This window comes from Leopardus geoffroyi, chromosome E3 (assembly GCF_018350155.1).
Source record: "Leopardus geoffroyi isolate Oge1 chromosome E3, O.geoffroyi_Oge1_pat1.0, whole genome shotgun sequence".
Lineage (NCBI taxonomy): Eukaryota > Metazoa > Chordata > Mammalia > Carnivora > Felidae > Leopardus > Leopardus geoffroyi.
The window spans coordinates 8,173,158-8,194,059 of NC_059340.1; the positions used below are offsets into that span (position 1 = coordinate 8,173,158).

The window sequence follows — 20,902 nt, forward strand, 5'->3', positions numbered from 1 at the left end:
GACTAGAAAGTTGTACTCAGCCTTTTCACCACCTCAACCTCTCATAACTTACTGGCCAAACTAATCATGTGGCCAACTGGTCACCTCTAAAGGGTCAGGGAAATGTAGGGAAGAAAATGGGACATTGGGTGACTATGTCTGCCTTCTAATTAGCGACAAAGTCAAAATTTCAGTTCTACCTTCTGACTCTATCTGTATTGAGTGTTTCTGAGAGCCAGAGACATGCAGGGAGGTGAGAGGAGCCTAGAAGTCAGCTCTGGGCACCTCGGTGTCAGGAGGCAATGCTGTCTGTCCACATGAGCCCCCAGGAGCAGGGCGGGCTGATCAGCCTTCCAGCTCGCCTGTGTGAGCTGTTCGCCCTTGGGCTTCAGAGGCTGGTCACGCCGTGCCAACCACGTGCATAGTTGGCCACACCTTCCAAAGTCAGGCATAGATCTGTGTGATAAGTGTGAGTTTGGATCCCTGGTGCCTTAACTGCAGGAGACACCAGGGCTCCCTTGGGACATACACTTGGGAGCTAACGGACCAGAAAGAACATGGCTCTCTTGGTTAACTTCCTTCTCTGTGCTGCTCTCTAGCCTGTCCCGGCCTCTGTCCCCCGACCCGTGGCTGCCTTCAATGGCATGGCTGCGTTGGCCAGGATGCTGGCGTCTTCAGGTTCATTTCTGCGTCCCCAGTGTCCAGGATGGGGCTTTGCCCCAAAGAGGCCTCAGGAAAGGCTCCTCGGTGGGACAGAACGGCCTGTTCCGGCAGCCCCGAGAGCAGGTCACTACAAACCCGGGCTGTGGGGGGAGTGGACGGAGGAGGCTTGGAGTGAGCCCAGGCCTGGCCGCTGCGTTCGTGTGACTTTGGGAGGCTCCGTCCTTTTTCCCAGCCTCCGACTCCCATCCCAGATGGTGGTGTATGGGGCCAAGTGATCTCAGCAGGTCTGAGATTTCTCTGGGAGTCTGGGATCCGTCTTTACCCTCCAGGCACGGCTGAACCTTGGGGAAGGGATGGGCAGGGATTGCTGGCCCCCTGGAGGAACCAGCTGAATTCTCGGTGCCCCGTGCCCTGTGGAGCCCGAGGCTGTCTGTGTCCTGCCCCATGAGGCCGGGTCTTGGGGTTTGCAGGCCAGACTCAACAGAGACCTTGAGGAGGAAGGGGACGTGGGGGTGGTGACTGAGCTGGGACTCCCCCTTCCCCCAGACGGCTCTGCAAGGGGCAGGGGCTGGAGCCTGTCCCCACCAGCCAGTCCCCGCCCCTGCCACCGGCAGCTGTGGGGAAGGAAGGGACCCAGGCTGCATTTATAGAATTCCTGTCTGCAAAGGCCATGTAGTTGTTTTAGATTAGCATACAAATCGACATTAGCGTAGAACATCTGTTGTTAATCCACGTCCCGGTGGAAGGGAGATGCCAACACGCCGTTTATTAGGCACGTCGATCCCATAATGTCCTTTTTTGCTGCCTTTGTCTTCTATCAGAGTCCATAATGGGTTCCAGGATGTCTTTTATTTTGCTACAGACCACGTTTCCTCCTGCCTAACAGATCAGAACGTAATGGATTCCAGGATGTAATTTATGCTGTTTTGGAATCAGACTCTGTACTATTAATTCTGAAGCCTTCGGGCAATCTCCAGGGAGGCCGGAGCCCTGCGTTTGCCCCCGTGGTCCTCAGACAGGCACCGGGACCCCGAGCACAGTCCCGGGGCCAGAACGGGGAGGGGAGCCCAGGCCAGCAGCTCCCAGTTAAGGGAGTTCCAGGCGGGCATGGGAGAAGAGCCCAGGGGTGCTGGAGGAGACAGGACACTTGAGGGGTGCAGGGCTGAGAGGCGGGGCACAGATGTTCTAAAAACCCAGAGAGAGGCAGAACCTCCCGGGGCTGCTTGTGGCTTCTGGACCATAGATGATGAGCCCCTGGAGAAGAGCATCCGGGGGGACGAAGCCCCAGGGAGGTGCCTCGCGGAGGAGGCCGAGGCCACGTGAGCGAGGGCATTGCCGTTGGAGCCACCAGGCGCCGACTCAAGGTCGAGCGTGGTGACCTGAGTCCTCACGCACCGCTGACCCTGGGACGGCCACTCCCCTTCTCTGAGGCTGGCATTCTCCGCCCAGAGTGGTCCCTGAGCCCCGGAGAGATACTAAGTGTTGCAGATCTCTATAAAGTCTGGAGAAGCCTGCAGACTTTATCCCTGAGGGTGGAGCACTGTCCGATGCCCTGCCCAGCAGGCCCCTTGCTGGGGTGGGGCCCCCTCCTCCTGTTCGAGGAGCAGGTGAGCAGGGCTGCAGCCGGCGCATACACAGGGAGCCTTCGTGTGACTTAGAGAGAAAGGTGCCCAAGCCTGTGGGTCCCTGGGAGTTCTCTCCGATCGGGCCCTGCGGTGGGGCAGACACAAGGGTCTCTTCTCTGCCCTGTGCCTCGGGCCACAGTCCTCAGGCTCTGAGCCCACTGGGGCGCCGTGCAGGCGGATCTCAGCTAGTTGATATCTGGGAAGCTGAGGAAGAAGTGTGAGCTGCGGGGTGGCCTCTACCCTGCTTACGTCCCATCTGGCTGTGGTCACTTACTGCTGTCCTGCCGGGAGTCCCCTCCCTCCCCGGTGAGGCAGCTCCTTCCTCACCAGACAGCCTGGGTTGTGGTCCGAGCCCCCTCACCCCGTGTCGGCCCCGTGAGCTCCCCAGCTGCCCTCCTGCAGCTCTGTCCTTAGGGCCTCCAGCCTGACTGCCCACCCTCCTCTGTGTGAGGGAAGCCCACACTTTGAAGCTGGGTCTGGAGGGCTTCTGGGCAGAAGAGAGCACCTCCAGGGGCGGTCAGAGCCCTCCACCACCCTGGCCTTGGAGACCATGAAGCAAACCCACAGCGTCACTGCTGGGACTGTTGCAATACCTTCTATGCTGCAGACTTAAAAAAAAATCGGGGTAAAATACGCAAAAGATAAGATTTACCATTGGAACCAGTTTTACACACATGACGCGGTGATATTAAGCATGTTCACGTTGTCAGGCAGCCTTCACCGCCGTCCACGTCCGGAACTTTCTTCGTCCTTCCGGTTCAACTGCAGACTTTTTATTTATTTTATTTATTTTTATTTTTTTAAATTTTTTTAACGTTTATTTATTTTTGAGACAGAGAGAGACAGAGCATGAACGGGGGAGGGGCAGAGAGAGAGGGAGACACAGAATCGGAAACAGGCTCCAGGCTCTGAGCGGTCAGCACAGAGCCCGACGCGGGGCTCGAACTCACGGACCCGTGAGATCACGACCTGAGCCGAAGTCGGACGCCTAACCGACCGAGCCACCCAGGCGCCCCTGACTGCAGACTTTTTAAACGGGGAAAGTAGTTTAACTGCGTGTCCTGTCTGGCGCACCCTTCTGGGTTATTTCCACCTTTCATTGTCTTTGAGCTGGGGGGGACAGCACAAAGTTGCACCCAACAAGGTGCACCCAACACCTTGTTGCACCCAACAAGGAACAGTGCGAACAATTCTGGGCAGTATTCACATAAATTAACTGAGTCCCAGGGGATGGTAGTTGTGGCCCTGGGGATGGGCCGGTTTGCATTTATTTGTAATTCCATCGCAGCCTTCCCCGTTTGCCTGCATCTTGAGGATCCTTGAGTTTTCTCTGCAAACTGCCTGTACCATCTCACTGGTTTCTTCCCCCTTCACTGAATGCGTTACGTGCAACCCGTGGCACATGTTCACTTCATCCTGGTACAAGAGAGCCACGGTTTTCCTTTTGTTGGGATCTGCCCTGGAACGACAGAATTGCTGTCTGCAGAGTCCAGGAGCTTGGTTTAGCCCCTGAGATTCTCCAGCCGAAGTCACATTCCCACGTGGGGCTGGGAGATGGGGACGCTCAGCAGGGCTGGGGATGCCGGCTGCCTCGCCCTCGCCGGCTGACGTCTGACAGATGAGAAAGTCACACAGGAGACCCCTCGGGGAGCCTGGGCTGGGCAGGCCAGGAGCCAGGGCCGGGCCTGGGGCCTCCTCGGCTCTTAAAGGCCAACTGGGAAAAGAGGTGCCAGATATATTCCATGCTCTGTCCCCTGGGAGCAGACGACAGCCATTACCCAGCCGTCTAGTCAGCACTGGAAGGGACCCCGAGACCATCTGGCCAGCTCACTGCCGGTGCTGCTGAGGCCCCCCAGCCGGGTTTGGTCTAGGAAAGCCCTGGGGACTTGCTGTGTGCCTGTGCCCACACTGAGCTGGTCACGTCCTCCTGACGATCCTTGGGACATCCCCGTGAGAGGCGGGTACGGGCACGGCCGCCCATCAGGGGTGAACCTCCGAAGCCCGAGGAAGGTCAGGTGACCAGCCCGAGGTCACGGTGCAGCCAGATGGGCCGCAGCTAAGGGTCCCAGGCCTCCAGCCCTGTCCTTCCACCGACATTGGTGGGTCCAGGGGCAGAGACATCCTAGTGGTCCCTGTGGAACAAACTGTGCTCCCGGGGCTCCTGGCACCCGCCCAGACAAGGGGCTTTTGTTTGGTTCAGAAGAAAGGGAGCCCTTAATGAAAAAACCAAAACAGTAAAAAGCACTTGCAGGGGAAATATAAATACCACCTGCCGGGTGGCTGTTAGCTCGCTCGGAAAAATGCATCTGTCACTGGGGGTCTTGTGGGCTGTCCTGTGTTCTTCCGCAGCTGTCTCCCGGCAGAGCGGGCAGGTCACCTTGGGCCCAGGCCTGGGCCCCTTCGGGGGGCTGTGGATGGCCGAGCTCCCCCTGCAGCTGGCTCCCATCCCGCACGGTCTCCGGCCATCTGTCTTTATGACCTTGATGCTCCTCAAGGCCATACAAGCACGCTGGCGTGGAGTCCCCGTGGTAAAGCAGAGACAGATTCGGAGTCTCTAGGTATGCGAACTTAAGGCCTCGGAGCCTCATTTTCCTCACCTGGAGAATGGGGACAGTCACGCTTTTTCCCTGCGGGATGTCCTCAGCTGTGTGCCAGAGCCACCTCCCACTGGCCCACAAGAGCCGATTTTGTGCGTCCCCTCCCCTCTCCGGGATGTCCTGTTGGTCGCGGGAAGTGAGCCATGGTGGGGGGTGGGGGGTATTCACACCCTGGAAATCTGCACACTCTCCAGATGAAGCCTCGTCCCCACGGAGCCCGTTGTCAACCGTTTGCCAGCACGTGGCTGGCAGTTGTGCGAACGCGTGGCAGGGGTTATGTGCCAGGCACTTGGGAGGCTTGTCCCTGTGGGGCCTGAGGACTTCGGTGTAACGGGATGCGAGACCGCTGGGTCTGGATGGGCCGCCAAGGCTGGGGTCCCCGCCTGGAGGCTGAGACACTGGATGCCTGAGCGCCCCCTGTGCCTCTGCCCCCGGGTCAGTGCACATGTTGAATCTAAGAGGGTAAGATTTGAACTCTTGTGGAAGCGACATTTCCTGCGTATTCCTTTTGCCAGAGACAGAGGGATCTTTGGGGAAAAGGCTTCTTGGTTTTTTTTGTTTTTTTTTTTTTTAATTTTTTTTTTTTCAACGTTTATTTATTTTTGGGACAGAGAGAGACAGAGCATGAACGGGGGAGGGGCAGAGAGAGAGGGAGACACAGAATCGGAAACAGGCTCCAGGCTCTGAGCCATCAGCCCAGAGCCCGACGCGGGGCTCGAACTCCCGGACCGCGAGATCGTGACCTGGCTGAAATCGGACGCTTAACCGACTGCGCCACCCAGGCGCCCCACCTTTCATTCTTTAAACACGGTTTTAAAATATTCTTTGAACAGTGGTTTATTTATTTATTTTTTTAATTATTTATTTTTTTAATTTTTTTTTCAATGTTTATTTATTTTTGGGACAGAGAGAGACAGAGCATGAACAGGGGAGGGGCAGAGAGAGAGGGAGACACAGAATCGGAAACAGGCTCCAGGCTCTGAGCCATCAGCCCAGAGCCCGACGCGGGGCTCGAACTCACGGACCGCGAGATCGTGACCTGGCTGAAGTCGGACGCTCAACCGACTGCGCCACCCAGGCGGCCCTTCTTGGTTTTGTTTAAAAAAAATTTTTTTTTTAGCGTTCATTCGTTTTTGAGAGAGAGAGAGAAAGAGAGAGCACGAGTGGGGGAAGGGGCAGAGGTAGAAAGGGAGACACAGAATCCGAAGCAGGCTCCAGGCTCGGAGCTGTCAGCACAGAGGCCGACTCGGGGCTCAAACCTGGCAACGGTGGGATCATGACCTGAGCCGAAGTCCGACGCTCAACCGACCGAGCCACCCAGGTGCCCCTTCTTTGTTTTCTCTTATGGAAAAGACCAGCCAATAGAAGTAGTGGTAAAAATAATGATGGTGACGCCCCGTCACCATTTCTTGGACAGCCGCTGGGTACCAGGTGTTTAGGAAACCACGGGCCTTGTTGCGTTTGCCCTCCGACAAGGCAGGCCTTGTCATCATCCCCCTTTTACGGGGGAGAAAATTAAGACGAGGGGGGAGCAGTCATTCTGCTCAGAGGCGTCCAGCGGGTCCATGGCAGGGCTGGGGTCGGACGGGATCTGTCTGAGCCCTGACCTCATCCTTCTTCCTCCTCACTGCAATAGGGAGTGAGAACACTTGGACAGACCAAGCTGTCCCTCACCCTATCCTGGCTGCCTGCAGAGTAGCCTGCTTCTCCTCCCCTGCCCTCCCCTCCCCTCCCTTCTCCCCCCACCCCCCCACCAAACCATCTGCTCCTTTTCCCTCCTTTATCCAAATTTAGGCTGAACTGCTCCCGCCCCATCGTCCCCTCCATGTTGGCCCAGCAGGCTCTACTTGTCTGCAGAGGCCCAGCTCAGAAGTCACCTCCTCTGTGAAGCACCCCCCAACTCCCTGGGGGGGGGCCTGCAATGGTGGCTTTGCCCCATCAGTCAGAGGCCTCTCCACAGGACATGAAAAGCACCGTGCGTCTCTGCCACTCGTCCCCCCTTTTTAGTGCCATGCCCCCCTTTGGCTGTCTGCTGGAGCCTGTGAGTCTTTTCTCAGAACAGTGTTTTATTATGCTTTATTATTTATAATGTTTATAATGTTCTATTATTTATTTCTCAGAACCGTGCATAAAAGAATCTAGCAGGATTACGCATCACTGCAGAATACAGCTATCGAGAAAACTTTCTGAAGGGGCGCCTGGGTGGCTCAGTAGGTTGAGCGTCTGACTCTTGATTTCGACTCAGGTCATGATCTCACAGTTCGTGGGATCGAGCCCTGCATGAGGCTGTGATGAAGACAGTGTGGAGCCTGCCTAAGATTCTCTCTTTCCCCCTCTCTCTCTGCCCCTCCCTTGCTCGTTCTCTCTCTCTCTCTCTCAAAGTAAATAAACATTAAAAAAAAAAACAACCTTTTTGAGGGGCACCTGGGTGGGTGGCTCCGTCTGTCTGAGAAGCGTCTGACTTCAGTTTGGGTCATGATCTCACGGCTCATGAGTTCGAACCACATATCGGGCTCTGTGCTGACAGAGCAGAGCCTGCTTCGGATCTTCAGTCCCGCCCCCCTCTTTCTGCCCCTCCCTGGGTGTTCTCTCTCTCTCTCTCTCTCTCTCTCTGTCAAAAATAAATGGACACTAAAAAAATAATTAAAAAAAAAACCCATTTTGAAAATGCAGGTGGTAGATGGAATAACACGTCACCCAAATAACAAGATCCACCGGCGGGCTTGATGACTCCCGGAATTTCAAAGCGGTGATGAGGGAAAATGGCTTTTCTAGCTGGCTGCAACAATTGTAAAGTCTGCGAATTCCGTAGGGAGCAAATAGGGAGAAAGGTACAGGCACAGCTTCTGCATCGTTGCTGTTGTTGGGACCGGGCTCCTACCGCAAAGAAATGCTGCGTTTCAATTAGAGGTCACTGCAAATAAATAATTCTCTTTCCCGGCACTGTTCACAAACTCCTGATTTCCATCCTCGCGTCAGGGACAGAAGGGGCTCCTCGCGGGCCAGGACTGGGTTTTGTCCTCATTTCCAGTACTTTGAGGCACTCCTGGTTTGAACCATGCAGACAAGTCGAATACAGGAACCAGCGGGTTTGTTGAATGAGTGAGTGAGTGAGTGAATTAAGGAAAGGAAGGTGAGGCGGGGGCGGGGGGGGGGAGCAGACCGAGCTCTCCCCCAGGCTCGGGTCCTCCTGCTGCACTGGTTTCAATAGCATGAATGTGACTTGGCTGGGCCTGGCACCGTGCGTGAGGCGGGGGGGGGGGGGGGCACGTTCCTATCTGCTGAGAGCGAGACCCTCGGTCTGAATCAGTGCCTGTCAGGTGCGGCCCCGCACTGGCTGTGATTCATCCCCTCGTGCGGGGAGAGGGGCTGTGCTCATCTCGCCTCGCCTCCCCTCTGCTTCTGAACCTTCCTCCTGGCAAATGCAGCCTGAAGGAGCTGCTGTGGTTTTAGAAATTAATTCACCGGATACTCTTCTGGTCTGGAGAGAAAAAGATATGCAGTGTTGTCTTAAAGAGGCATTACAGGATCCACTGAGAATGTGAGGCTATCAGGGAGCCACCCCGGGAGAGGAGGCACCAATCCCAGCTGTCACTCCCAGTGTTTGGAGCCATGGCCTGCGGCTCAGGGAGCAGCGGGTCCATCCTATTTCGTCTTTATCTTATTTTGGCCGACCTGTGCCAAGAGCCTCATGTACCAGGCACTGGGCTGAGCCCTTTATAAACATTTAATCTTCCCTGAATCCCTGAAACAATCCTGAGAGACTGGGATCATTCTGTAGAGGAGACAAGTCATCTCTCGAAGTGGAGAGAAGTCGCCCTTAGCTCACCCAGCTAGTAAGTGCCTGGGTTGGGAATTGAACCCATAACCTGTGCCCTGAACCACTAAGCTGTGCAGCTCAAATCTCGTCGGCGGCCCCCTGTGAATGCTGAATGCTTGAAGATTAAAAGGGGAGTAAGACCCACTACTTGTACCCAGCAAGGGGCCAGACGCAGAAGCAGATAAACCGGACGCGGTCCGATCTGTGCTGTAATGGAGGAGGGCCAGGAGCTGGAGATGGGGAGGGCTCCTCCGAGCACCGGGCACGGGGTGGGAGCTTGGTGAGCGTTGGGCAAGCATCCTGTGCCTGTCAGCCCGGTTCCCTCATCTGCAGCACACCCCTGAGTTGTTCCTGATGCTGGTTTGTGTTCAGAGAGAAAGAACTCTCCCAGACAAGCCTTCAGAAGTGTGTTCTTGACGTGTGCATCACTGGCTTTGGGGAAATCCCAGCGGACGTGTTCCCACGACAAAGGCTGTTGTGTTTTGGAGACACGGGCTGGAGACAGAATTTGGGGGGTTTGCAAACTCAAGGGAGGCAGAGGGGCCAGGCTGGCTCCCCGGGCAGGGCACCCCACAAGAATCTGGTCTCCACGGAGCTCTGTCAGGCACGGGTGTAAACCGATCCCCGCACAGCAACTGCGCATTAATGAAAGTTTTGACAGAGAGATTTCATTTTGGAACTCACATTCCCTGAAGGGTTTGTAATAATTGCACTTGAAACGGAGCCATTTGGCCTCAATGCTTTCCAGATTGGGGGCGCAGAGGTATGCTCCTTCCTGGGAAGGCCAGGCTGGGGAGCGGGAGGCCGCAGGACGTGCCGCCCCAGGGGGAGTCCCCAGCCCCTCTCTGTGTGGATGCAGGGCCCGTGGCTGGCCCGGGACCTTGTCTCCAGAGCTGTGATCTCCATGTCCTTACAGCCATGCTGGTGACAGGCTAGCTGGGGTCTGCGTCACAGACTGAGTGGGGACAGATGGGGGGCTCCTGACCCCTTCCTGGGTTTCTTCTTCATGGCCCCAGAAATGCACGGGGGAAGGTCTGCCTCCCAGCACCGTGTCCTTATGTGATCTGTCCTCAGGTATGTGGGGCCTTTCCCCAAGTTGGCTTCTGCCTACCTTGGGGGACAGCCACTGCACAGGGCAACTTCTGGCCTCCCCCCGCCTCTCTGGCTGACTCTGCGACAGCCCCCTTCTCCCTCCACCTCAGGGCCTTTGCACTTACTGTGTTCTCCAGCTGAGACACTCCTATTGGGCTTTCTAACGGGGTGGCCCCTGCCCCTGCCTCCCACTTTGCCTGTTCTTTTCTTCTGCTTTATTTCTCCCCATGGCACTTAGAACCCCCAACATACTAGTACTATATAATCGGCTTAACTATTATGCTAATTATCTTCTGTCCGCTGGAACGTAGATCCCTCTAGAGCTTTGTCTCCTGTGTTCCCTGTTGTGTCCCGTTACTCCAAAAATACCTGGAGAATGAATGAGTGAATGAATGCACGAACAAAATGGGACGAGACGTCGTGAAAGGTGACCTTGTGCCACACATGTGGGAGAGGTTAGTGGAGCGGCCACCAAGGTGGCCAGATCCCGCCAGATTCAAGGAAGCTTGTTTTAACACATCAGTCTGGGTCTGTTTTGCTTGAAGTCTGCTCTTCATTGGAGCCAATACACATGGCTACGTCCTCCTGCCCCTGGAGTCACAGGGAGTGAGGCAGGGCTCCACAGCTCCTCGTAGGCCCGTGTGTGTTCCCCTTAGCCTGGGAGGAGGCAAGGCTGGATGATCACTCCACTTCGCAGATGGGGAAACTGAGGTTCAGAGGTTAAGGAAGATCTGGTCCATCAGAGTTGGTGCTTGGGGACCATACAGATCACTAAGTCTAGGGCCTTCCTTAGGGCCCTTGACCTGACCACGGGGCTGGAGAAGGGGTACCCAGTGAGGCAGCTTTGGGGGAGGAGAAAGCCAAGGGTGCAGGCAGATGTGGGTTCAAGTCCCGAATGATGACAGTTCCCAGCAGTAAGACAGGGTGAGTCACTTCACCTTCTCAGTTAGAATGGAGATAATTATGCTTTGCTCACAGGGTTGTAGGAAGGACAAAATGACATCACATTTATGAAACGCCTGTGTAAGCTGATGAGCCTTATGCCAAACGGAATTTTTTTTAAGTTTATTTATTTATTTTGAGAGAGAGAGAGAGTGCATGCAGGAAGAGCAGAGAGAACTCAGAGAGAGAGAGAGAGAGAGAATCCCAAGCAGGCTCCGCATGGTCAGTGAGGGGCCGGATTCAGGTCTCAAACCCATGAACCATGAGATAATGACCTGAGCTGAAATCAAGAGTCGGATGGCCAACCGACTGAGCCACCAGATGCCTCGCCAAACGGAATTCTGGCGAGGGTTCTCAGCACTGGTGTGGTTTCATGCTGGGAAGCTGACCTTGGCTCCCACCAGCAGGGAAGGTTCTGCTGACAGCCAGGTCCCTGTAGGAGGGGGGCCACCTCCCTGTTTTCCTGGATTCATCTGTAGGCCTTCAGCAATAAGAGATAGGAGCCGAACGCACACCAGGGGAGTCCTACAACCAAACTGCAAAAAGGTTGCTTGGAGTTGGCCTCAGGATGAACGGGAACCAGTAAGCCCCTCCACCGTCCTCCCAGATCTCTCTCTGTCCCTCATCTTGGGGTCTTTCCCTGGAGTGTGCCCCATTCAGTACCTTGGAGGAGCCTCTCCCCCAGCACAGAGCACAGCATAAGTGATGCAAACTCACGGCCTTACTGCTCGGGGCCCAAGAGGAGAAGGGGTTCTTCCCCATGCTGGAAAAGGAAAAACTCACAGGGAAGGATTCTGATTGGCTCAGCTGGGTCACGTGTCCACCTGGCTCCTCCCTTGAGCCAGGGGGCAGGGCTGTGTAAGGGGACGGCCCCTCCCATTTCCAGAGTTGGGAGGATGAAGGCCTGTCACTGGATTAAAGGGGTGCTATTGCCTGAAGATGGGGAGGGAGTGCCGGAAAGCAAGCAATGAACGTGCCCTTCCCTGGTGCAGATGCCATTATCCTAGAAACTGTTATGTGAGAAGTGGACCCTGCAGACGTGGTCGGGAAGCACCTTTATTACAGTTTCCTCTGTTCCGTTTAAAATGTACTCAAGCAGGGAGGTTTTTTTGTTTTTTGTTTTTAATTTTTTTAACGTTTTAATTTATTTTTGAGAGAGAGAGAGAGAGAGAACAGGGCAGGAGCAGAGAGATAGGGAGACACAGAATCAGAAGCAGGCTCCGAGCTGTCAGTGCAGAGCCTGACGCGGGGCTCGAACCCACACACCGCGAGATCATGACCTGAGCTGAAGTCGGATGCTTAACCGACTGAGCCACCCAGGCGCCCCAAGAAGGGAGTTTTATCCCTGCTCTCCAGCAGAAACTGGGCATCCCCATGACTTCTCTGGCCCTTCAGTAGGTAATAGAAAGCTTGACAGTCCCTTAAAGTCCCAAACTCAGTCTCAGTTCCTTAACCAGAAATGTCTGCTTCCGTGCCACAATTAAAACTCCAAACTTGCTTTAAAGGGACATCCGCCCCCTTCCCCAGTTGGGGCCCGCTGCGGGCTGGCTGCTCAGAGGGGGTGGGCACTCGTGCCTTCTCTGCCTCATTGCCACTCCAGCCCCCCACAGCTGCAGGGTTGAGACGGGGTCCCAGGGGAGGCGAGGCTGGAAGAGCAGGAGGGTGTCTCCCGCACTCGGGAAGCCTCTCAACCCTTTTATTATCTTCGATGGGGCAAGTTGCCCACTAGGTTCTGGTCACCTGCTTCCACCTTTCTGCACGATGGCTTGTTTCTGAATTCGCTTTGGTATTGGACCGCTTAGGGCTCCGGTGGGAATTCCCGGCTGACGGCTGATTCGCCACGGAAGCGATACCTCGGTGCGTGAACGCTTTCTCTCTGCTGGACACCGTGTGGACGCTGTGCAAGTTCTCTGGCCGGGTCCTTCCAGCAACATCATGAAGCGCGCCTTACCATGTTACATGACATGACATCCTATTAAAGTTCAGGCGCACTATGTAATTATATAACATACAGCAGCGTAATGATACGTATAGTATTATGATCGTTACCCCTGTTTGCAGATAACGTAGCGGAAAGTCAGAGAGGTTGAGTAGCTTACCAAAGCCTACACAGCGGGGCACTTGAGTGGCTCAGTGGACTTCAGCTCAGGTCATGATCTCGCGGTGTGTGGGTTCAAGCCCCGCGACGGGCTCTGTGCTGACAGCTCTGAGCCTGGAGCCTGCTTCGGATCCTGTGTCTCCCTCTCTCTCTGCCCCTCCCCTGCTCATGCTCTCTCTCTCTCTCTCTCTCTCTCTGTCAAAAAGAAATAAACATTAAAAAAAATTAAAAACAAAAAAACAACCCCCCCCCAAAACCCCAAAGGCTACACAGCTAATAAGTGGCCAGCAGAAATCAGACCTTTGACTCGCCTGGCAAACTTTTCTGCCTTGATCCTAGTAGTGGCAGGGTGAGCGCAAGATCTGCCTCTCTCCAAAGTTCATTTGGTAGGAAGTGTTCCTGCCTGTGGGGGCAGAGGTGGCCTGGAGGCTCCGGCACAGTCTGAGTGGCTGAGCTGCACCTTGCTGGACGGAGCAAACCACCCCCCTCCCTCTCGAGTCTCAGAGGATCTCAGGGCTCCCCTGGGAGTTGATGTGCTGTGGAGGGGTGTGTAAAGATGCCCGGTGGGGACCTCCCTGTCACTGGCCGACAGACGTGCCCAGGGCTTGGGCATCGGGGACCCAGAACCACACAGAAAGGTGGCCCAGTGGGCATGGAACCGGGCCTGGTGGGCTGGTGGCATCTTCTCCAGGTCACAGCGAGGCCCAAGGAGCCCGGCCGTATGCAGAGACCCCTGATCTGTCTTCCGGCAGCAAACCCCATGATCACAGACTTGCGGGGGGCTCCTTTTGGGTGTTCGGTCTCCCTCGGAGCCACGGGTGTCTTTAATGTCCCTGGTGTGAGCTGGCCACCTGCAAATGCTGGTCCAGCAGCATCGGACCTCTGGGGTGGGGCCCTCTTCCTCGTTAGAAGCAGATTCGTCCTACGGGGCCCAGGAGCGGGGCCTCATATCCGGAGGCGTTTTATTTTTATTCTTATTACAAAGAAAATCGCCCTGGTCATCTACACGAGGCAGTTAAAGATTGCTTAGGAATCTGCCAACTGAAATAAGCCTGCAGGGTTAGGGACGAGATGGGTCGGTGGCCGTGAGGGCTGTTGGCCCCAGAGACCGGCACACATCCCCATGGCTGGCCTGTCCCAGCTCCCACTGCCACCCTGCTGCGCCTGGGAGCTCAGAGGTGACGCCCCCTGGAGGTGGCCCCTGTGTCCTAGATTCGCCAGGCCCCTTCTCCAGGACACCCACCCTGGTCTGTCCAGACGGAAGCCAGGCTGTCGGTAGGAGCTGCCCCTCTTCTTGGCCCTGCCACTCTGCCTGCCGTTTCTGCCCCAGGCCCAGATGCCCAGCTCGGCCGCATGTTCCGTTTTGTCAGGCCGGTCACTGGCTTCATCCCCACAGGCCTTAGCGCAGAGCCTTGTCCCAGTGCTGCTCAGACTCTCGTGGGTGTGAGAGCGTGTGCGCACATAGGCCGTGTATATGCGGGTTGTGCGTGCACACAGTGGGTGAGTGTGCATGGGCCGTGTGTGCATGGTTCTGTTTAGTTCAGAGCAGAAAACAAAGGAGCATTTTCTCTCTAGAAAAATAAGTACGCATGGGATATATCACCCCTGCCAAAGCCTTCGGGGTCGTTTGGCCCAATCACCCTTTTTCAGGTGGGGAAACTGAGGCTCAGAGGATGGGGCATTCCATATCAGCTGGCTCCTGACTCAGAAACTCCTTCAAAGCTGGAGACTGAGCCTGCTAAGGGACCAGTGACTGCCAGGGAAGAGGTAGGGCTTGGGCAGGACTGGGGCTGGAGGCCTGCCATCCCTGGGAACCCACGAACGGGGCCTTGTAGCTGCAGCCTAGGAGGGCTGCTTGACTGGGAGCCCCCTTCTTGGGCCCAGTGTGGGTGGGCGGTTCAGCCCACGAGTTCTTGGGGAACGAGCCCTCCCCTTGGCATGCCCGCCAAGTGGCTGTCTACCCTCCCCCCCGGGCGGCCTTCCCCAGAAGGGCCAACCTGCTTGCTCTGCCCCAGGGCAGACACTGCCTGTGCTTCCTCCCCCCCCACCCCACCCCAGGGTGAACTGCCTGGGGCCTTCTGTGGCTCCCCAGGGCCCCGCCTGCCTGCTTCCCCCAGAACTGCCTTAGTTTGGCCACCCCGCCTGAGGACAAGGCCGGGACCATGCGGTCCCTCCCGTTCCATGGCTTTTTTGTTATTTCCTCAGGCATCTACGATGGGGCCTCATCCGGAGCTCCCCCCAGTTGGAGTGGCAGAAACAGAGCCTCAAGTAGGGAGCTTCAAAGCCAGCAATGGGAACTCTCGTCCTTCAGCCCAAAATCGGGGGCTGAGAGCAGTGAGGTGGCTACCGTTCAGGGAGCTGGGCTGGAGGCTGCGATGTGTCTCCTTCTCCGAGAGAGGCAGGTGCAGAAGCCCTCCTTCGGGCTGTTGAACACAGCACCGGGGCTGTTGAGGAAACCGGTTTGGGCCACAATGGCTCTGCTGTTTCCTGTGTCCCAGGACATTTGCAGCACTTTGTGGGAAAGGGACGGTGTGTGAGGTGCCAGCTGACACTTTCTCTCCGCAGCCAGCCCAGGAGGCGGGGAGGCAGCTCTGAGCAGATCCAGGCGTCTGTCTCCTGCGGACCCCACTTTCCCAGTGCCCCTGGGCTCACTTGGGAGCCGGTGCCTCCCTCTTTGCCACAGGCTGACACTGAGATTTAGCGATCAGGGCCCTGTACCCTCCCCATCTATGCTATTCCTGATTCGGGGGGCTTTCAGCCACATTCTCTCCACTCCAGAGGCTCCAGCATTTCTGTCGGTCGGGGTGACGCCCATGTAGCTGCTGAGAAGCCACATGCGTGCTGGTGCTGGGGTCTGGGATTCACCAGACGTCTCCCCCTCGGCTGCTTCTCTGGTCCTTCTCCAGGGCTCTGAGCGGTTGGCAGGGCACAGAGGATTTTATGATTTTTTTTTTTTTTTTTTTACTTACTCATTTCACACGTGAGGCCCCTAAGCTCAGAGGAATTCAGTGACTTGCCCACAGTCCCCAGCCACCAAGTGCGGGAGCCCGGTTTCTTGACTGTTGTCCAGATTCTCTGGCTGCAGCTGGGGCTTGGACCTACTGTCGTCCCTGCCTGCAGTGTGTGTGTGTGTGTGTGTGTGTGTGTGTGCGCGTGTGTGGCCTGTGTGTGCCTGTGTGTCCATCCATATGTGTGGATGGGCCCGAGTGGGTCTGGGTGTGCCTGTGTGTGAGCACCGTGTGTGCGTGATGGCCCTTCCACTGCTGTTCAGGAACCGCCCGGCCCTGGGGAGCCATAGCCTGTGATCTGTGTCCCGCCCTGAAGCCTTTCTGGCATTTCTGCAAGTGGGACTCCCTTGGGCGGCTCTGGGAAGTTGGGGCAGGACATCCCGTAGAACAAAGGAGGGTGAACAGCAGTCTGTTCTGGGGACTCCCGTCCCAGGTCTGAGCCTCTCGGGCCGGGTGTGTGGGGTGAGGCAGCAGGTCGGGGCACCACAGGCTCAGGAGTCCTCTGGATTTTGTCATCTCTCTCTTTTTTTAAGTCTTTATTTATTTTTGAGAGAGAGAGAGAGACAGAGACGGAGTGCAAGCGGGGAGGGGCCGAGAGAGGGGGAGACACAAAATCCAAAGCAGGCTCCAGGCGCGGGGCTTGAACTCACGAGCCATGAGATTATGACCTGAGCCGAAGTCGGATGCTTAACCGACTGAGCCAGCCAGGCGCCCTGGGGTTTTGTCACCTCTTCAAAAAGCATGTGCAACCTTCAGCCTCCGTCCTGAGAGGTGTCTTTTGTGAGGTGGCCGCTGGTCCCTCAGCATGACGGTGCGTCCCATGCTGTGCCTGGGGCCAGGTGAGCTAGATGCGCCCACAGCCCCAGAAAGCAGCCCTATTATCATCCCCATTTTTGCGTGTGAGGAAAGGAAGGCTGGGGAAAAGGAAGTGGCCTGCCAGTCGCGTGACTTCGGGCAAGTCACACGATCCTAGAAGGGGGGGCCGCAAGGAGGGAATGGGACGTCTGTGAGAACGTCCGGCACATCACAGGTGCTCAAAAGTGGCGTTCCCTCCTCTGAACGTCTCTGTCAGGGGGCCGGTTGGCAGAATGGGGTCTTGTCCACACAAGCCTGCCCGAGATGGCCGGGCAGGTGGAGGCCACGGAGTGGGGGTATTGGGCCGAGGGCTTGGACTCAGGGGAGACTTGGCCACACTCCCCAGATATCTAAAAGGCTGTCACGGGTGGGGAAGGAGCCAGGGTCTCCTGGGGACGACTAGCAAGCACATCTGGGCCCGAGGGATGAAGAAGGAGAGGTGACCCCGAGGCAATTCCAGGAGAGGCAGTGGACTTCTCATTGGTGGGGGTGTTGAGGCAGAGTCGAACAGCACATTGGGGTGACCTGATGACACTTTTTAAAGGTGACTTTTTAATGTTTATTTTTGAGAGAGAGAGCGCGAGCAGGAGTTGGGGGGAGGGGCAGACAGAGAGGGAGACACAGACTCCAAAGCAGGCTCCAGGCTCTGAGCCGTCAGCACAGAGCCCGACGTGGGGCTCGAACCCACGGACCACGAGATGGTGACCTGAGCCGAAGTGGGACACCTAACCGACTGAGCCACCCGGGCACCACTGATGACATTTAAAGCACAATCTGACTCCACTTAATTGGGCCCCCTGCTCCGCTGTCCCCACCCAGAGAAAGCAGAGAGTGTGAGAGTTGGAAGTCGTCTTTCGACATCTAGGCCAAACGCCATCTGTTATGGATGGGGAAATTGAGGCCCGGCCGCCCAGAGCTGGAACGAGACACTTGCTGAAGATAACGCGGTTTAGTTACAGGCTAGACGCTTGGCCTCGTGCTTGTCTCCCTTCGGAAAATCCTGAGACATGAGGAGCCGCATCCTGGGCTGTCTCCCCACCCCCACCTCCCACAGCCCTTGAATTCTCCAGCCCTGCCCTTCCCCCTCCCCTGCGCCTTGGTTCTGCAGAGGGAACGACAAGGGGTAAAGGCAGACCCATTCAGAGCCTTTAGGACAAATGTTTGAGAGTCACCAATTACCTGATCCTCAAAGCCCTGCCTTTGACTTCCTTCCTGCGGGTCTTGATGGTTGGGGCCCGGCCACGACTGTGGAATCCCGTCCCGACTGTGACAGGCATATTGCAAGCACATGTTTGCTGTCCGCAGGCTGCTCGCAATAAACCCATGCTGAAAACCACATTAAAATGAGCTGGAGGAGAGGGAATCACTTTGTAACATGCTTTATTTTATTTTATTTTTGACTTGGAAAGAAGCATGTCTTGGCCGCTAATCAAAGAGTTGGTGGGGGCCTCTTAGCAGAAACCAAACCGGTCCTGGGCCAGACGCGCCCCCCCTCCCCCGCCCCAGGCCCCCTCGGACGGCAGCTCCGGCTTGAGGGAGCTGAGAAGGCGCCCCCGGACCATGGGTGGGCCGCGTGGCTGGTCCACAAGCTGGAGGTGGGTCCTTGGTGCCAGCCCTGTGTCCACTGCATCCAGGCCGTGGGACCCTGTAGCTCTCCCTTCCTTTTGCCCGGCTGCAGCGCTCCTGGGGCGTCAGGACTCCATTTGTCCCCAGAAACACGAAGTCCTTTGCGTCAGGAATCGGGCTCTTGTGGCCCTCGTGGAGAGGATATTTAAGGATCGTTTTGGCATAAGAGGAGGACGGGGACTCAGTCCCCCAGTGGTGGGGTGGAAGGCCATCCTGTCTTCGCCTGACTCGCTCCAAGACCACGGGATGGTCTGGACCATTGTAAGATCCCCAGTGAGAAGTGCTGGCATCTCAGGCTGACGGGTCGTGCTCTGGGATTCATCCCTGCGCAGCCAGCCACCCTCTGGCCGTCCGTCTTAGATCCACACGGTGCCCTCGCCCCGTGCAAGTCCAAGGCAACCCATCACCATGCCCTAGAACCTTCCAACCGTCCTTGCTCGAATCCATCGCCTCCTCTCTGGCCGTCTGTTTCTTAGTTCAGACCTCGCCCCCCCCCATCAGCTGGACCACCCCAGCCGCCTCTGGTCCAAAAAGGCAACTAAACATCCCCTTCCCTGCTTCAGACCCTTCTGGATATAAGCCAGACAGCGCGGCCACTGCCGAGCGTGGTCTTTGTGCAGATTAGGAGGCGGTGGCTCTTGACTGCCATCTGCTGGAAGACAGGTGTAATAAGCCTGTGGATCTGTGTGGAGTGATGGTGCCCCCTAGGGTTGTGCACGCACAGCGTCCTGCATCCAAACATGTCGCGGCCTTCGAGATCCTGGGGACCCTCATGCCTCCTGCCCCTTTTGCCCATTCAGATCTTACCCTCCAATGACATTGAGCTGTTTGGGGCTCCATGGTTAAGAAAGTGGACTCGGGGAAATGCATCCAATCAGCTTCCTCATCTGTAAAATAAACGGGCATAATAGTGTGATGCTCTTCAGGGGGTTGTCGTGAGGACCTTCCTGAGTTAATACTCGTCAAATGTTTAACACAGGGCTCGACACACAGAAATACTATATTGGTATTTTTTCTTTTATTGTTTTCTTTCACTTCTGTCTTTTGGCGTGCGTTCCTTCGGCTGGGAAATGTCTCTCTCCCACCCCGTTGTGCCTCTTTGATTGGTCAGTGTCTCATCATACCTCCAGGCTCCCCAGTCCCTGGGTGACCCTCAGACACGGCTCTGACAAAAGCTTTCCTAATCCCTTAGATGTTCCTGGGCTCCCTGCCAGCAGGAATGAGGTTGGATTTGGGTCTGAATCTTCAGGCCCCCAAACTTCCCAAAGCTTGTCCTGAAAATCACCTCGACTCATTTTGAGCATTTTGCTATTCAATACTGATTTTAAGCCAAGCCTCCGTTATATGGGATCTCAGTTCAAAATGGTAAAGTAAATTAAATATTCCTTGGTGAATGCCATTTATTTAGTAGGGTCAGCCCTTTTACAAACAGAGCTAATGGGGGGAAAGGGGATATTAACAACTAACAAGAATTGACCGCGACAGTGAGCTCCTCATGTGACTCACTTGTGGAACCCTCACAAGAACGTCAACTTTATTCACAGTCCCATTTGACAGAAAAGGACACTGAGGACTTGGGGTTAAGAAACTTGCTCAGGGTCCCTAGGCCAGTAAGCCGGACCCGGGATTCCAGCTTGGTCTGACTGATCTCAGCAAGAGGTGGGGAAGCATGCCGGTCTGAGGGCTGCGGGCTCCTGCCTTGAAGTCCTAGGCCTGGAGATGTGATGGGGGGGGATTGGGGGGGGTGGCAGGGCCAGAAGCCCCAGAGCCACAGGAAGGGAAAGGGGAAGCCAGGCGCAGCGAGAAGGGTTTTGCCCTCTGACTCTTTGCTTGGTGTCCTGGCCCTTCCCGTAGGAGCTGTGGGATTGTACCCTGGGAAGAAAGAAATGAAATGGGCTTCGGGCATCCGAGGATCAGAAGCTCTGTAGCCCGCTGTGTGGCCCTGGGGGAGTCACTAACCTCTCTGAGCCTCAGCTTCATCGTGCTAACAGCACATCTGCCTCCGGCTTGAGCGCAGACAGCTGGGGAGACAGGCTGTCTAAATCAGCCCAAAAAGAAGCAGTGCCTGCGCGGCAGGACTTCTCTAGTGACGGTGGCAGTTACCCTTTTGAAAGGAGTCGGAAGCCTGGGCCTGAGAGATTTGCAGATCAAACCGGAAGTGGCGCCATTGCAGACCAAGGCGCTTTCCTACTGGGACATGACTTTGTCCGTCATTCCTGGGGCGGGGCTTACGCAGCAGAACAAAGCCCGGGAGATCAGGGTGGACAGGTCCTTTTGGGGCTTAGCCTGGGGAAAGCTCCGTGACCTCAGTTGGAGAGAACTTCTTGGCTGAGGGGCCTGAGAGGGATGGGGCGCGGGCATCGGGGCACCCGGACTAGGGAAACGTATCCTGTGGTTTGTCATAGATTTTCTGGTTTGTTCATTTCTTTTCAAAAATAATGTGTTGAGGTCAAACTCACATAACGTGAAATTAACCATTTTAAGGTGGCATTTAGCGCATTCACCCACTGTGTTGTGCCACTACTACCTCTCTGTGATTCCAAAATATTTCCATCGCTCTAACGTAGAACCCCATAACCCATTATGCAGATTCCCCC

At 56.0% G+C, this 20,902-nt stretch overlaps 1 protein-coding gene and 2 long non-coding RNA genes across 4 annotated transcripts in view; 2 read left to right on the top strand and 1 right to left on the bottom strand.

Annotated features, from left to right (window-relative positions):
- Positions 1-20,902, top strand: part of COL26A1 (collagen type XXVI alpha 1 chain) — a 166,505-nt gene that overhangs the window by 98,500 nt on the left and 47,103 nt on the right. The gene's annotated exons all lie outside the window — the stretch shown is intronic.
- LOC123589699 lies at positions 3,302-5,421 on the top strand. Its single transcript, XR_006708435.1, has 2 exons — positions 3,302-3,411; positions 3,443-5,421. It is a non-coding gene; the product is annotated as an uncharacterized LOC123589699 (long non-coding RNA).
- On the bottom strand, positions 18,043-20,565 carry LOC123589698. Its single transcript, XR_006708434.1, has 2 exons — positions 20,265-20,565; positions 18,043-19,192 (listed from the first exon to the last, which is right to left on the bottom strand). It is a non-coding gene; the product is annotated as an uncharacterized LOC123589698 (long non-coding RNA).